Source organism: Leucopleurus acutus (genome assembly GCF_964270905.1).
Source record: "Leucopleurus acutus genome assembly, chromosome: 1".
Taxonomy (NCBI): domain Eukaryota; kingdom Metazoa; phylum Chordata; class Mammalia; order Artiodactyla; family Delphinidae; genus Leucopleurus; species Leucopleurus acutus.
This window is the reverse complement of record NC_139142.1, coordinates 116,495,293-116,510,169: the sequence shown is the minus strand read 5'-3', so window position 1 is coordinate 116,510,169 and position 14,877 is coordinate 116,495,293.

The window sequence follows — 14,877 nt, the reverse complement described above, 5'->3', positions numbered from 1 at the left end:
TTAATTCCTCTTCCTGGTGGGAAATGAGAGTTAAATTTGCCCGTCCACACACCTCCAGCTAGTCTCTCATTGGTTCTCCCTATTCCTGTAAATTTTCCGCAGAAATTGCAAACTGGGCCAAACAGGAGTTTAAAGACACTGACTCTCCAAGTGGGGAGAGTGTTAGTAAAGCGTCTTGAATGTTGCACCCGAGTACCAGGGGACGAAAACTGAGACACATTTGAACACGTTTCCCGATCACACGGTGGATCATACTCTGGGTTCCACATGCATGTTTTAGCTGAAGGAAGAATCCCTTAAACCTGGAGAGTTGAGACCCATGGAATGGGTACCATGCAATATGACTTCAAAGGGTCTGCATTTGCTCACCGAACCTCACCAATCCTATCACTGCTGCGTTTATGCCGCTGTACACACGCTTGATTCTCTTTCGGAGACATATAAATCCGTAGGTTTTAAGATTATTTCTAGTCAGGTATATTCTTAGGCGTTTAATATGGGGTGTTGAGTCCACTTCGTTCAGCAAGGAGTATCTCTTGTCTATTACATATTTGGCTTATGGAACGGTATCTGTGCTAATTTCAATCTCTGGTTTCATGCAGCACCCCAACTCACCTTTCCCCTTAAGCAAGCATAAGTTGGTGTTCTACATTTGAGACCCTGTTCTGTTTTGTAATTCAGTTCCTGTGTAGCCAAGTTTATATTCCGTGTAGTAGTGATATCTTGTGATGTTTCTTTTTCTGTGTGACTTATTTCACTTAGAATCATCGTACCTGAATCCACTCATTATGCTGCCATGGGCCTGATGACAAGATTTCATTGCTGAGTGATATTGCATTGTACGTAAGTACCACAACTTCTTTATCCATTTTTCGCTTTTGTGATATTGAACTTGTACCGTAAACAAGATTCTTGTAAGCAGAGCCGTCGCAAACTTTGGGGTGGCTGTGTCTTTTTGATTTTAATTTCCCTAAGCTATAGGACCATAAGTGGAAGTGCCCTAGGCTTTGTTGCTTGTTTTTTAGATGTTTCAGGAAACACCATACACTTCTCCAGAGTGGCTGTTGGTAATTTACATCCCGCCCATCAGCATAACAAGGCTCCCAGTTCTCCATGGCCTGTCCTGCCTTTCTGGATTTTACACTCTTTTCAGATGGCCCTTTTCACCGGGGGGTAGTGAGACTACATTGTAGTGCAGATTTCCTTTGAAAGCTTGCTTGGTTGGCCAAAAAGTGCGTATGCGTTTTTTCCTGAATATATTCAGGAAAAAACGCATACGCCCATTTTGGCCAAGTGCATCATTGTGCACGTTCTGCCTCTTTTCCTATGCTTTACATGCAATTCCCGTCTACCTCCTGAAATCGGCTTCCTGCAATTCTGCCCCGCTTTCAAGTCCTCTTGGCAGCCTTACTTCAATATATTTTTGGACGATAGCTGTCATTTATAACTCTGCAGGTTTGTGAATTACAGTGCCCCTGAGCTCCTTTCTTCAACTCGCTTTCTTGTGAGCTGGCCGCAACACCGCAGGATTGCTTCAGGCCCTAGTGTGGTTCTGGCACGGCACGCTGAGCCTTTGGTTAATTCCTCTTCCTGGTGGGAAATGAGAGTTAAATTTGCCCGTCCAGACACCTCCAGCTAGTCTCTCTTTCGTTCTCCCTATTCCTGTTCATTTTCCACAGAAACTGCAAACTGGGCCAAACAGGAGGTTAAAGGCACTGACTCTCCAAGTGGGGAGAGTGTTAGTAAAGCATCTGGAATGTTGCACTCGAGTACCAGGGGACGAAAACGAGACACATTTGAACACGTTTCCTGATCACACGGTGGATCATACTCTGTGTTCCACATGCATGTTTCAGCTGAAGGAAGAATCCCTTAAACCTGGAGAGTTGAGACCCATGGAATGGGTACCATGCAGTATGACTTCAAAGGGTCTGCATTTGCTCACCGAACCTCACCAATCCTATCACTGCTGCGTTTATGCCGCTGTACACACGCTTGATTCTCTTTCCGAGACATATAAATCCGTAGGTTTTAAGATTCTTACTAGTCAGGTATATTCTTAGGCGTTTAATATGGGGTGTTGAGTCCACTGCGTTGAGCAAGGAGTAGCTCTTGTCTATCACATATTTGGCTTATGGAACGGTATCTGTGCTAATTTCAATCTCTGGTTTTATGCAGCACCCCAACTCACCTTTCCCCTTAAGCAAGCCTAAGTTGGTTTTCTACATTTGAGACCCTGTTCTGTTTTGTAATTCAGTTCCTGTGTAGCCAAGTTTACATTCAGTGTAGTAGTGATATCTTATGATATTTCTTTTTCTGTGTGACTTATTTCACTTAGAATCATCGTACCTGCATCCACTCATTATGCTGCTACGGGCCTGATGACATTGATTTCATTGCTGAGTGATATTGCATTGTACGTAAGTACCACAACTTCTTTATCCGTTTTTCGCTTTCTGTGATATTGAACTTGTACCGTAAACAAGGTTCTTGTAAACAGACCTGGCCCAAACTTTGGGATGGCTGTGTCTTTTTGATTTTAATTTCCCTAAGCTATAGGACCATAAGTGGAAGTGCCCTTGGCTCTGTTGTTTTGTTTTTTAGATGTTTCAGGAAACACCATACACTTCTCCAGAGTGGCTGTTGGCAATTTACATATCGCCCACCAGCATAACAAGGCTCCCAGTTATCCATGGCCTGTCCTGCCTTTCTGGATTTTACACTTTTTTCAGATGGCCCTTTTGACCGGTGGGCAGTGAGACTTCATTGTAGTGCAGATTTCCTTTGCAAGCTTGCTTGGTTGGCCAAAAAGTGCGTATGCGTTTTTTCCTGAATATATTCAGGAAAAAACGCATACGCCCTTTTTGGCCAAGTGCATCATTTTGCACGTTCTGCCTCTTTTCCTATGCTTTACATGCAATTCCCGTCTACCTCCTGAAATCGGTTTCCTGCAATTCTGCCCCGCTTTCAAGTCCTCTTGGCAGCCTTACTTCAATATATTTTTGGACGATAGCTGTCATTTATAACTCTGCAGGTTTGTGAATTACAGTGCCCCTGAGCTCCTTTCTTCAACTCATTTTTTTGTGAGCTGGCCGCAACACCGCAGGATTGCTTCAGGCCCTAGTGTGGTTCCGGCACGGCACGCTGAGCCTTTGGTTAATTCCTCTTCCTGGTGGGAAATGAGAGTTAAATTTGCCCGTCCAGACACCTCCAGCTAGTCTCTCTTTGGTTCTCCCTATTCCTGTTCATTTTCCACAGAAATTGCAAACTGGGCCAAACAGGAGGTTAAAGCCACTGACTCTCCAAGTGGGGAGAGTGTTAGTAAAGCTTCTGGAATGTTGCACCCGAGTTCCACGGGAGGAAAACTGAGACACATTTGAACACGTTTCCTGATCACACGGTGGATCATACTCTGTGTTCCACATGCATGTTTTAGCTGAAGGAAGAATCCCTTAAACCTGGAGAGTTGAGACCCATGGAATGGGTACCATGCAATATGACTTCAAAGGGTCTGCATTTGCTCACCGAACCTCACCAATCCTATTACTGCTGCGTTTATGCCGCTGTACACACGCTTGATTCTCTTTCGGAGACATATAAATCCATAGGTTTTAAGATTCTTACTAGTCAGATATATTGTTAGGGGTTTAATATGGGGTGTTGAGTCTACTTCGTTGAGCAAGGAGTAGCTCTTGTCTATTACATATTTGGCTTATGGAATGGTATCTGTGCTAATTTCAATCTCTTGTTGTATGCAACACCCCAACTCACCTTTCCCCTTAAGCAAGCATAAGTTGGTTTTCTACATTTGACACCCTGTTCTGTTTAGTAATTCTGTTCCTGTGTAGCCAAGTTTACATTCCGTGTAGTAGTGATATCTTATGATGTTTCTTTTTCTGTGTGACTTATTTCATTTAGAATCATCGTACCTGAATCCACTCATTATGCTGCTATGGGCCTGATGACATAGATTTCATTGCTGAGTGATATTGCATTGTACGTAAGTACCACAACTTCTTTATCCATTTTTCGCTTTCTGTGATATTGAACTTGTACCGTAAACGAGTTTCTTGTAAACAGAGCCGTCCCAAACTTTGGGGTGGCTGTGTCTTTTTGATTTTAATTTCCCTAAGTTATAGGACCATAAGTGGAAGTGCCCTAGGCTCTGTTGCTTTGTTGTTTGGATGTTTCTGGAAACACCATACACTTCTCCAGAGTGGCTGCTGGCTATTTACATCCCACCCATCAGAATAACAAGGCTCCCAGTTCTCCATGGCCTGTCCTGCCTTTCTGGATTTTACACTTTTTTCAGATAGCCTTTTGACCGGGGAGCAGTGAGACTTCATTGTAGTGCAGATTTCCTTTGCAAGCTTGCTTGGTTGGCCAAAAAGGGCGTATGCGTTTTTTCCTGAATATATTCAGGAAAAAACGCATACGCCCTTTTTGGCCAAGTGCATCATTGTGGACGTTCTGCCTCTTTTCCTATGCTTTACATGCAATTCCAGTCTACCTCCTGAAATCGGTTTCCTGCAATTCTGCCCCGCTTTCAACTCCTCTTGGCAGCCTTACTTCAATATATTTTTGGACGATAGCTGTCATTTATAACTCTGCAGGTTTGTGAATTACAGTGCCCCTGAGCTCCTTTCTTCAACTCGCTTTCTTGTGAGCTGGCCGCAACACCGCAGGATTGCTTCAGGCCCTAGTGTGGTTCCGGCACGGCACGCTGAGCCTTTGGTTAATTCCTCTTCCTGGTGGGAAATGAGAGTTAAATTTGCCCGTCCAGACACCTCCAGCTAGTCTCTCATTGGTTCTCCCTATTCCTGTTCATTTTCCACAGAAATTGCAAACTGGGCCAAACAGGAGGTTAAAGGCACTGACTCTCCAAGTGGGGAGAGTGTTAGTAAAGCGTCTGCAATGTTGCACCCGAGTACCAGGGGACAAAAACTGAGACACATTTGAACACGTTTTCTGATCACACGGTGGATCGTACTCTGGGTTCCACATGCATGTTTTAGCTGAAGGTAGAATCCCTTAAACATGGAGAGTTGAGACCCATGGAATGGGTACCATGCAATATGACTTCAAAGGGTCTGCATTTGCTCACCGAACCTCACCAATCCTATCACTGCTGCGTTTATGCCGCTGTACACACGCTTGATTCTCTTTCGGAGACATATAAATCCATAGGTTTTAAGATTCTTACAATCAGGTATATTCTTGGGTGTTTAATATGTGGTGTTGAGTCCACTTCGTTGAGCAAGGAGTAGCTCTTGTCTATTGCATATTTGGCTTATGTAACGGTATCTGTGCTAATTTCAATCTCTTGTTGTATGCAGCACCCCAACTCACCTTTCCCCTTAAGCAAGCATAAGTTGGTTTTCTACATTTGACACCCTGTTCTGTTTTGTAATTCAGTTCTTGTGTAGCCACGTTTACATTCCGTGTAGTAGTGATATCATATGATGTTCCTTTTTATGTGTGACTTATTTCACTTAGAATCATCGTACCTGAATCCACTCATTATGCTGCTACGGGCCTGATGACATAGATTTCATTGCTGAGTGATATTGCATTGTACGTAAGTACCACAACTTCTTTATCCATTTTTCGCTTACTGTGATATTGAACTTGTACGGTAAACGAGGTTCTTGTAAACAGAGCCGTCCCAAACTTGGGGTGGCTGTGTCTTTTTTATTTTAATTTCCCTAAGCTATAGGACCATAAGTGGAAGTGCCCTAGGCTCTGTTGCTTTGTTTTTTGGATGTTTCAGGAAACACCGTACACTTCTCCAGAGTGGCTGCTGGCAATTTACATCCCACCCATCAGCAAAACAAGACTCCCAGTCCTCCATGGCCTGTCCTGCCTTTCTGGATTTTACACTTTTTTCAGATGGCCCTTTTGACCGGGGGGCAGTGAGACTTCATTGTAGTGCAGATTTCCTTTGCAAGCTTGCTTGGTTGGCCAAAAAGGGCGTATGCGTTTTTTCCTGAATATATTCAGGAAAAAACGCATACGCTCTTTTTGGCCAAGTGCATCATTGTGGATGGTCTGCCTCTTTTCCTATGCTTTACATGCAATTCCACTGTACCTCCTGAAATCGGTTTCCTGCAATTCTGCCCCGCTTTCAACTCCTCTTGGCAGCCTAATTCAATATATTTTTAGAAGATAGCTGTCATTTATAACTCTGTAGGTTTGTGAATTACAGTGCCCCTGAGCTCCTTTCTTCAACTCGCTTTCTTGTGAGCTGGCTGCAACACCGCAAGATTGCTTCAGGCCCTAGTTTGGTTCCGGCACGGCATGCTGAGACTGTGGTTAATTCCTCTTCCTGGTGGGAAATGAGAGTTAAATTTGCCCGTCCGGACACCTCCAACTAATCTGTCATTGTTTCTCCCTATTACTGTTCATTTTCCACAGAAATTGCCAACTGGGTCAAACAGGAGGTTAAAGGCACTGACTCTCCAAGTGGGGAGAGTGTTAGTAAAGCGTCTGGAATGTTGCACCCGAGTACCAGGGGACGAAAACTGAGACACATTTGAACACGTTTTCCGATCACACGGTGGATCATACTCTGGGTTCCACATGCATGTTTTAGCTGAAGGAAGAATCCCTTAAACATGGAGAGTTGAGACCCATGGAATGGGTACCATGCAATATGACTTCAAAGGGTCTGCATTTGCTCACCGAACCTCACCAATCCTATCACTGCTGCGTTTATGCCGCTGTACACACGCTTGATTCTCTTTCGGAGACATATAAATCCATAGGTTTTAAGATTCTTACTAGTCAGGTATATTCTTAGGCGTTTAATATGGGGTTTTGAGTCCACTTCATTGAGCAAGGAGTAGCTCTTGTCTATTACATATTTGGCTTATGGAATGGTATCTGTGTTAATTTCAATCTCTGGTTTTATGCAGCACCTCAACTCACCTTTCCCATTAAGCAAGCATAAGTTGGTTTTCTACATTTGAGACCCTGTTTTGCTTTGTAATTCAGTTCCTGTGTAGCCAAGTTTACATTCCATGTATTAGTGATACCTTATGATGTTTCTTTTTCTGTGTGACTTATTTCACTTAGAATCATCATACCTGAATCCACTCATTATTCTGCTACAGGCCTGATGACATAGATTTCATTGCTGAGTGATATTGCATTGTACGTAAGTACCACAACTTCTTTATCCATTTTTCGCTTTCTGTGATATTGAACTTGTACCGTAAACGAGGTTCTTGTAAACAGAGCCGTCCCAAACTTTGGGGTGTCTGTGTCTTTCTGATTTTAATTTCCCTAAGCTATAGGACCATAAGTGGAAGTGCCCTAGGCTCTGTTGCTTTGTTTTTTGGATGTTTCACGAAACACCATACACTTCTCCAGAGTGGCTGCTAGCAATTTACATCCCGCCCATCAGCATAAAAAGGCTCCCAGTTCTCCATGACCTGTCCTGCCTTTCTGGATTTTACACTTTTTGCAGATGGCCCTTTGGACCGGGGGGCAGTGAGACTTCATTGTAGTGCAGATTTCCTTTGCAAGCTTGCTTGGTTGGCCAAAAAGGGCGTATGCGTTTTTTCCTGAATATATTCAGGGAAAAACGCATACGCACTTTTTGGCCAAGTGCATCATTGTGGACGTTCTGCCTCTTTTCCTATGCTTTACATGCAATTCCAGTCTACCTCCTGAAATCGGTTTCCTGCAATTCTGCCCCGCTTTCAAGTCCTCTTGGCAGCCTTACTTTAATATATTTTGGACGATAGCTGTCATTTATAACTCTGCAGGTTTGTGAATTACAGTGTCCCTGAACTCCTTTCTTCAACTCGCTTTCTTGTAATCTGGCCGCAACACCGCAGGATTGCTTCAGGCCCTAGTTTGGTTCCGGCATAGCACACTGAGCCTTTGGTTAATTCCTCTTCCTGGTGGGAAATGAGAGTTAAATTTGCCCGTACAGACACCTACAGATGGTCTCTCCTTGGTTCTCCATCTTCCTGTTCATCTTCCAGAGAAACTGCAAACTGGGCCATACAGGAGGTTAAAGGCACTGACTCTCCAAGTGGGGAGAGTGTTAGTAAAGCGTCTGGAATGTTGAACCCCAGTACCAGGGTATGAAAATTGAGACACATTTGAATACGTTTCCCGATCACACGGTGGATCATACTCTGGGTTCCACATGCATGTTTTAGCTGAAGGAAGAATCCCTTAAACCTGGAGAGTTGAGACCCATGGAATGGGTACCACGCAATATGACTTCAAAGGGTCTGCATTTGCTCACCGAACCTCACCAATCCTATCACTGCTCTGTTTATGCCGCTGTACACACGCTTGATTCTCTTTCGGAGACATATAAATCCATAGGTTTTAAGATTCTTACTAGACAGGTATATCGTTAGGCGTTTAATATGGGGTGTTGAGTCCAATTGGTTGAGCAAGGAGTAGCTCTTGTCTATTACATATTTGGCTTATGGAACGGTATGTGTGCTAATTTCAATCTCTGGTTTTATGCAGCAACCCAACTCACCTTTTCCCTTAAGCAAGCATAAGTTGGTTTTCTACATTTGAGACCCTGTTCTGTTCTGTAATTCAGTTCCTGTGTAGCCAAGTTTACATTCCGTGTAGTAGTGATATCTTATGATGTTTCTCTTTCTGTGTGACTTATTTCACTTAGAATCATTGTACCTGAATCCACTCATTATGCTGCTACGGGCCTGATGACATAGATTTCATTGCTGAGTGATATTGCATTGTACGTAAGTACCACAACTTCTTTATCTATTTTTCGCTTCCTGTGATATTGAACTTGTACCATAAATGAGGTTCTTGTAAACATGGCCGGCCCAAACTTTGTGGTTGCTGTGTCTTTTTGATTTTAATTTCCCTAAGATATAGGACCTTATGTGGAAGTGCCATAGGCTCTGTTGCTTTGTTTTTTGGATGTTTCAGGAAACACCATACACTTCTCCAGAGTGGCTGTTGGCAATTTACATCCCGCCCATCAGCATAACAAGGCTCCCAGTTCTCCATGGCCTGTCCTGCCTTTCTGGATTTTACACTTTTTTCAGATGTCCCTTTGGACCGGGGGGCAGTGAGACTTCATTGTAGTGCAGATTTCCTTTGCAAGCTTGCTTGTTTGGCGAAAAAGGGCGTATGCGTTTTTTCGTGAATATATTCAGGAAAAAACGCATACGCACTTTTTGGCCAAGTGCATCATTGTGGACGTTCTGCCTCTTTTCCTATGCTTTACATGCAATTCCTGTCTACCTCCTGAAATCGGTTTCCTGCAATTCTGCCCCACTTTCAAGTCCTCTTGGCAGCCTTACTTCAATATATTTTGGACGATAGCTGTCATTTATAACTCTGCAGGTTTGTGAGTTACAGTGCCCCTGAGCTCCTTTCTTCAACTCGCTTTCTTGTGAGCTGGCCGCAACACCACAGGATTGCTTCTGGCAATAGTGTGGTTCCGGCATGGCACACTGAGCCTTTGGTTAATTCCTCTTCCTGGTGGGATATGAGAGTTAAATTTGCCCGTCCAGACGCCTCCAGCTAGTCTCTCATTGGTTCTCCCTTTTCCTGTTCATTTTCCGCAGAAATTGCAAACTGGGCCAAACAGGAGGTTAAAGGCACTGACTCTCCAAGTGGGGAGAGTGTTAGTAAAGCGTCTGGAATGTTGCACCCGAGTACCAGGGGACAAAAACTGAGACACATTTGAACACGTTTCCCGATCACACGGTGGATCATACTCTGGGTTACACATGCATGTTTTAGCTGAAGTAAGAATCCCTTAAACCTGGAGAGTTGAGACCCATGGAATGGTACCATGCAATATGACTTCAAAGGGTCTGCATTTGCTCACCGAACCTCACCAATCCTATCACTGCTGCGCTTATGCCGCTGTACACACGCTTGATTCTCTTTCGGAGACATATAAATCCATAGGTTTTAAGTTTCTTACTAGTCAGGTATATTCTTAGACGATTAATATGGGGTGTTAAGTCCACTTCGTTGAGCAAGGAGTAGCTCTTGTCTATTACATATTTGGCTTATGGAACGGTATCTGTGCCAATTTCAATCTCTGGTTTCATGCAGCACCTCAACTCACCTTTCCCATTAAGCAAGCATAAGTTGGTTTTCTACATTTGAGACCCTGTTTTGCTTTGTAATTCAGTTCCTGTGTAGCCAAGTTTACATTCCATGTATTAGTGATACCTTATGATGTTTCTTTTTCTGTGTGACTTATTTCACTTAGAATCATCGTACCTGAATCCACTCATTATTCTGCTACAGGCCTGATGACATAGATTTCATTGCTGAGTGATATTGCATTGTACGTAAGTACCACAACTTCTTTATCCATTTTTCGCTTTCTGTGATATTGAACTTGTACTGTAAACGAGGTTCTTGTAAACAGAGCCGTCCCAAACTTTGGGGTGGCTCTGTCTTTTTGATTTTAATTTCCCTAAGCTATAGGACCATAAGTGGAAGTGCCCTAGGCTCTGTTGCTTTGTTTTTTGGATGTTTCAGGAAACACCATACACTTCTCCAGAGTGGCTGCTAGCAATTTACATCCCGCCCATCAGCATAAAAAGGCTCCCAGTTCTCCATGACCTGTCCTGCCTTTCTGGATTTTACACTTTTTGCAGATGGCCCTTTGGACCGGGGGGCAGTGAGACTTCATTGTAGTGCAGATTTCCTTTGCAAGCTTGCTTGGTTGGCCAAAAAGGGCGTATGCGTTTTTTCCTGAATATATTCAGGAAAAAACGCATACGCCCTTTTTGGCCAAGTGCATCATTGTGGACGTTCTGCCTCTTTTCCTATGCTTTACATGCAATTCCAGTCTACCTCCTGAAATCGGTTTCCTGCAATTCTGCCCCGCTTTCAAGTCCTCTTGGCAGCCTTACTTCAATATATTTTGGACGATAGCTGTCATTTATACCTCTGCAGGTTTGTGAATTACAGTGTCCCTGAACTCCTTTCTTCAACTTGCTTTCTTGTAAGCTGGCCGCAACACCGCAGGATTGCTTCAGGCCCTAGTTTGGTTCCGGCATAGCACACTGAGCCTTTGGTTAATTCCTCTTCCTGGTGGGAAATGAGAGTTAAATTTGCCCGTACAGACACCTACAGATAGTCTCTCCTTGGTTCTCCATCTTCCTGTTCATCTTCCAGAGAAACTGCAAACTGGGCGAAACAGGAGGTTAAAGGCACTGACTCTCCAAGTGGGGAGAGTGTTAGTAAAGCGTCTGGAATGTTGAACCCCAGTACCAGGGTATGAAAATTGAGACACATTTGAATACGTTTCCCGATCACACGGTGGATCATACTCTGGGTTCCACATGCATGTTTTAGCTGAAGGAAGAATCCCTTAAACCTGGAGAGTTGAGACCCATGGAATGGTACCATGCAATATGACTTCAAAGGGTCTGCATTTGCTCACCGAACCTCACCAATCCTATCACTGCTCTGTTTATGCCGCTGTACACACGCTTGATTCTCTTTCGGAGACATATAAATCCATAGGTTTTAAGATTCTTACTAGACAGGTATATCGTTAGGCGTTTAATATGGGGTGTTGAGTCCAATTGGTTGAGCAAGGAGTAGCTCTTGTCTATTACATATTTGGCTTATGGAACGGTATCTGTGCTAATTTCAATCTCTGGTTTTATGCAACAACCCAACTCACCTTTTCCCTTAAGCAAGCATAAGTTGGTTTTCTACATTTGAGACCCTGTTCTGTTTTGTAATTCAGTTCCTGTGTAGCCAAGTTTACATTCCGTGTAGTAGTGATATCTTATGATGTTTCTCTTTCTGTGTGACTTATTTCACTTAGAATCATTGTATCTGAATCCACTCATTATGCTGCTACGGGCCTGATGACATAGATTTCATTGCTGAGTGATATTGCATTGTACGTAAGTACCACAACTTCTTTATCCATTTTTCGCTTCCTGTGATATTGAACTTGTATCATAAATGAGGTTCTTGTAAACATGGCCGGCCCAAACTTTGTGGTTGCTGTGTCTTTTTGATTTTAATTTCCCTAAGATATAGGACCTTAAGTGGAAGTGCCATAGGCTCTGTTGCTTTGTTTTTTGGATGTTTCAGGAAACACCATACACTTCTCCAGAGTGGCTGTTGGCAATTTACATCCCGCCCATCAGCATAACAAGGCTCCCAGTTCTCCATGGCCTGTCCTGCCTTTCTGGATTTTACACTTTTTTCAGATGTCCCTTTGGACCGGGGGGCAGTGAGACTTCATTGTAGTGCAGATTTCCTTTGCAAGCTTGCTTGGTTGGCCAAAAAGGGCGTATGCGTTTTTTCGTGAATATATTCAGGAAAAAACGCATACGCACTTTTTGGCCAAGTGCATCATTGTGGACGTTCTGCCTCTTTTCTTATGCTTTACATGCAATTCCTGTCTACCTCCTGAAATCGGTTTTCTGCAATTCTGCCCCACTTTCAAGTCCTCTTGGCAGCCTTACTTCAATATATTTTGGACGATAGCTGTCATTTATAACTCTGCAGGTTTGTGAGTTACAGTGCCTCTGAGCTCCTTTCTTCAACTCGCTTTCTTGTGAGCTGGCCGCAACACCACAGGATTGCTTCTGGCAATAGTGTGGTTCCGGCATGACACACTGATCCTTTGGTTAATTCCTCTTCCTGGTGGGATATGAGAGTTAAATTTGCCCGTCCAGACGCCTCCAGCTAGTCTCTCATTGGTTCTCCCTTTTCCTGTTCATTTTCCGCAGAAATTGCAAACTGGGCCAAACAGGAGGTTAAAGGCACTGACTCTCCAAGTGGGGAGAGTGTTAGTAAAGCGTCTGGAATGTTGCACCCGAGTACCAGGGGACAAAAACTGAGACACATTTGAACACGTTTCCCGATCACACGGTGGATCATACTCTGGGTTCCACATGCATGTTTTAGCTGAAGGAAGAATCCCTTAAACCTGGAGAGTTGAGACCCATGGAATGGTACCATGCAATATGACTTCAAAGGGTCTGCATTTGCTCACCGAACCTCACCAATCCTATCACTGCTGCGCTTATGCCGCTGTACACACGCTTGATTCTCTTTCGGAGACATATAAATCCATAGGTTTTAAGTTTCTTACTAGTCAGGTATATTCTTAGACGATTAATATGGGGTGTTGAGTCCACTTCGTTGAGCAAGGAGTAGCTCTTGTCTATTACATATTTGGCTTATGGAACGGTATCTGTGCCAATTTCAATCTCTGGTTTCATGCAGCACCTCAACTCACCTTTCCCATTAAGCAAGCATAAGTTGGTTTTCTACATTTGAGACCCTATTTTGCTTTGTAATTCAGTTCCTGTGTAGCCAAGTTTACATTCCATGTATTAGTGATACCTTATGATGTTTCTTTTTCTGTGTGACTTATTTCACTTAGAATCATCGTACCTGAATCCACTCATTATTCTGCTACAGGCCTGATGACATAGATTTCATTGCTGAGTGATATTGCATTGTACGTAAGTACCACAACTTCTTTATCCATTTTTCGCTTTCTGTGATATTGAACTTGTACTGTAAACGAGGTTCTTGTAAACAGAGCCGTCCCAAACTTTGGGGTGGCTCTGTCTTTTTGATTTTAATTTCCCTAAGCTATAGGACCATAAGTGGAAATGCCCTAGGCTCTGTTGCTTTGTTTTTTGGATGTTTCAGGAAACACCATACACTTCTCCAGAGTGGCTGCTAGCAATTTACATCCCGCCCATCAGCATAAAAAGGCTCCCAGTTCTCCATGACCTGTCCTGCCTTTCTGGATTTTACACTTTTTGCAGATGGCCCTTTGGACCGGGGGGCAGTGAGACTTCATTGTAGTGCAGATTTCCTTTGCAAGCTTGCTTGGTTGGCCAAAAAGGGCGTATGCGTTTTTTCCTGAATATATTCAGGAAAAAACGCATACGCCCTCTTTGGCCAAGTGCATCATTGTGGACGTTCTGCCTCTTTTCCTATGCTTTACATGCAATTCTAGTCTACCTCCTGAAATCGGTTTCCTGCATTTCTGCCCCGCTTTCAAGTCCTCTTGGCAGCCTTACTTCAATATATTTTGGACGATAGCTGTCATTTATACCTCTGCAGGTTTGTGAATTACAGTGTCCCTGAACTCCTTTCTTCAACTTGCTTTCTTGTAAGCTGGCCGCAACACCGCAGGATTGCTTCAGGCCCTAGTTTGGTTCCGGCATAGCACACTGAGCCTTTGGTTAATTCCTCTTCCTGGTGGGAAATGAGAGTTAAATTTGCCCGTACAGACACCTACAGATAGTCTCTCCTTGGTTCTCCATCTTCCTGTTCATCTTCCAGAGAAACTGCAAACTGGGCGAAACAGGAGGTTAAAGGCACTGACTCTCCAAGTGGGGAGAGTGTTAGTAAAGCGTCTGGAATGTTGAACCCCAGTACCAGGGTATGAAAATTGAGACACATTTGAATACGTTTCCCGATCACACGGTGGATCATACTCTGGGTTCCACATGCATGTTTTAGCTGAAGGAAGAATCCCTTAAACCTGGAGAGTTGAGACCCATGGAATGGGTACCACGCAATATGACTTCAAAGGGTCTGCATTTGCTCACCGAACCTCACCAATCCTATCACTGCTCTGTTTATGCCGCTGTACACACGCTTGATTCTCTTTCGGAGACATATAAATCCATAGGTTTTAAGATTCTTACTAGACAGGTATATCGTTAGGCGTTTAATATGGGGTGTTGAGTCCAATTGGTTGAGCAAGGAGTAGCTCTTGTCTATTACATATTTGGCTTATGGAACGGTATCTGTGCTAATTTCAATCTCTGGTTTTATGCAACAACCCAACTCACCTTTTCCCTTAAGCAAGCATAAGTTGGTTTTCTACATTTGAGATGCTGTTCTGTTTTG